The sequence below is a fragment of the Globicephala melas genome, chromosome 6 (assembly GCF_963455315.2).
Source record: "Globicephala melas chromosome 6, mGloMel1.2, whole genome shotgun sequence".
NCBI classification, from domain to species: Eukaryota; Metazoa; Chordata; class Mammalia; order Artiodactyla; family Delphinidae; genus Globicephala; species Globicephala melas.
The window spans coordinates 52,284,043-52,287,376 of NC_083319.1; the positions used below are offsets into that span (position 1 = coordinate 52,284,043).

The following is a 3,334-nucleotide window of genomic DNA, read 5'->3' on the forward strand; positions in this document are numbered from 1 at the left end:
GCCTGGGGAGGAGACAGAGGGTCATGGTCCATGGCTCCCATGAAAGCTGATGACCTGTGACCCACTCTCACGTGCCTTAAGGGAAGGACAAGGCTGGGACTAGGGTGAGGCAAGTGAGGCAACTGACTCAGGCATAAAATTTGAGAGGACTCTAAAAAAACCCTCAGTAATCAAGGTAATTATATTTTATTGCAATATTTTAAAAAGTAAAAATTAATGCAAAAAAATCCATGATGAACAAATATCAATATTTTAAATAAAGACAGGATGTGGAAGGGGTGGAACTCCAGAGGATGGTAGCTGGTGTATCCCAGGCATTGTTGCCCCCAGGCAGCTTAGCAATGATTCCCAGGCCCCAAGGGCACTGATGTAGCGGAGTCTCTTGATTGCTAGGAATCCTGGGGGTTTGGGCAGGAGCCATCCCAACAACAACGAGTACGGAGAGATGGACAGAGGGGGCATCTGTAAAAATTTTTTGATGTCGAAAAACCCCTGGAGACCTTTGCGTAGCCATGGGTAGGAGCCCAGATAATGGTAGAAATGGGGCCTTACTTTTGGATAGATGTTTTATTTCAAATAAATAGAAATAAGGCACTTACTGCACTCACAGCTTTACTGTTGCAAATTCATACTGAGTACACTGCCTCCATCGGGAGCTTTGTCACTATCTTGAGTGAGGAATGGGAAGCTGAGATTCTTTATTTTCTCTCCCCAGTTCTGTATTGCCTTCCCTTCCCTATCACAAAGTCCACTCCTGTTATTAACCTGTGACTCACTGACCCTGGCTTTCATACGTTTAAAGATCTGGAAAGAGTATATAAAAAACCAAAGACATCCTCTGCTGCTTGCTTTCACATCCTTAAGATCTGACCTCTTTTTTTCAGGTCTCAGAATCGGCACCTTAATATGGGTTCTGCAAGGCAGCTTGACTTGACGGAACGGTCATGGGCCCCCTGAATGCTAGGCCTGACTCTGCTCTGAACGAGCTGTGTGAATGTGGATAAGTGAGTAACTTTCACTCTCTGACCCTCAGTTTCCTCATCTGTGCAGAGGGGCTTAAACTAGATGAGTCCTAAGGTTTCTCTCTGGCCCAACATTCCATGCATTCTAAGGATGATTTTATTTGTCACCGAAATGCGGATTTCCTGCCAGTTCACTTATGATCACTGTAAAACAGCCCAGCTCTGATCTTACTTCTCACCCTGTACTTTGGCATTGTAGTTTCCATTTTCAAAATCTGTTGGCCTTTAGGTGTCATCTGTGTTAAAATCAGATTCTTCACTCTCGGTTTCAAGATGCCAGCTTATCAAACGAAAATCTCTAACAAGGTCTTTGCTCTGCTTGAATGTAAACTTCGCTGAATGATAAAGCAGAAAAAGAAACCATAAGACTTTGGGCCAACCATAAACTAGTTTCCTCGTCTGTGAAATAAAGAGGTTTTATTAGATGCTCTTTTAAGCCCTTTTCAGTTTTAAAATTCTAAATTACGTCAAGAAGCATGATGTTCTTAGATTCTGAATAAGTTTGATATCTTTTTTGTCCCAATCATCAGCTTTTAGAGTATTCCAAGTTTCTTCACCCATCGATTACCTACAGATTTACATAGAAGTATCAGCTTCTTAGTTCTTGCGTGGCCCACCAAATTTATGTAACTTGGTGTTTGACGAACACTGCTGTTTTATAAAGAGGTTGGGAGTTCCCCTAATCCATATTATTTTAAACATTTAAAAATCTGAAAAACTTTTTTTTTTTTTTTTTTAAGTGTAAAGTGGTCATTCTAGCCACTACAGAAAAGAAAGCTGTGTATGTTCTCTACTTCATTTGCCAAAAGAACTGCATAGGCTTTATCATTCTAATGCTTGGGGACTGTGAGATTTGTCTTGTTTTAAAGACAATGGTGGAGGTCTCCTTGCTTCCTGGTGTGGTTTCACTGCCAGGTTCTGTGAGTACTTCTGGGTCACTGACCCAGCTCTGCAGTCTCTGGGGCTGCTGAAGGGGCCATTGGGGAAAGCAGGCACCTCCTGTTGAGTCATGGTTGTGTTGTTCTGTCCCACAGGACTTCAAGAATTTCTTTCTCTTAAGTGGTAGCATATCAGTTATACAGAAATGCACTTTAGGAAACAGTCTTCAGGAGGGTGCAGATAAGTTCCTACCGTCTTAATAGATCATCCCCAACTCACCCTTCAAGTCCCACTTCAGTGTGATAAGGCTAAAAATTGAGCTCTGGCACCGACACTCAGGGACAGAGTCAACATTCCAGAGGCTCTGCACATATGTACACATTCTGTGATAACGTGTGGACTTCTGTATGGAGTGAGGCTGAATTCAGAGAGATGACAGAGCTTATTAAAGTGGATAAAGTGAAAATTGTAACTTATGATGGTAAAAATACTGGCTTTAATACTACAGAATGCATAGAGGAAAAATGGCTTTTTAGTGCCGTCTTCTGTCATTAAGCAGCACTTTTTGAAGTGCAACAAAAAGAGACTTTAGAAAACATTATTCTAGAAATGCTGGAGTGATTACACTGTGCTGCACGGATTGGAGGATGTCAGTAGAGAGAAGCTTATAATTCTGTGACCTCTTACATCATTTTCATTATGCAGCATGAAGAAACTTAACTTTTTATGACAAGTCAAAATTGTTGCCAAAGAACAGTATTTAATAAACTCATTCTAAAACTCAATGTGACTAATAATAGGTGGCACTGTTAAGCTAGCAATATAGAGATATTAGATAAGCATTTTATTAGCTTTAGATAAAGGGTACCATGTTCATTGTAGGGAAGTTGGAAAAATATATCATTTCAGTAAAGTCATGTCAGTTTTATCAGTTGTAACTTTTGCAGTTAATAAAAAGCATTAGCAAGAGGTTATAGCAAATTCTGGATAAATTTTACTTAGAAAATCCATTTTCTAAAGTAATACAGAATCAGTGGTAACATTGGTATGAGAAACCTACTAAGAAATAAAACTCTGTTAGGAAAAAGTAGATAATCTTCAGACAGAGTTCCCAGCCAAAACAAAGCAACAAAATCAAACCACAAAACCCTGTTCCCAATAAGATAAAATAGTCCCATTTGACATTAAGTCATTTCTTGAACTGGCTATATTGATCAAGATTCATACGTTTAAAAATAACCTTACATCCTAATGTGTGTTTGACTTTTAGTTTAAAAATCTTATTAAATGTAAAATAAAAGGGACGGTGGTGTGGAGACTCTTGAAGTCTTCGAGTTGAAACTTTCAGTGCTTGGATTCATTTTGCTGAATAGGAAGAGAGCAAGTTGGAGTGAGATTATATGTTTTCTTAATCCTTCTTATGGTTTTAGTAG

General features: G+C 39.4%; 1 pseudogene; it reads left to right on the top strand.

Annotated features, from left to right (window-relative positions):
- Positions 1–512: 512 nt before the first annotated feature.
- LOC115863915 (transcription initiation factor IIA subunit 2 pseudogene) lies at positions 513–2,456 on the top strand (annotated as a pseudogene).
- The last annotated feature ends 878 nt before the right edge of the window (positions 2,457–3,334 follow it).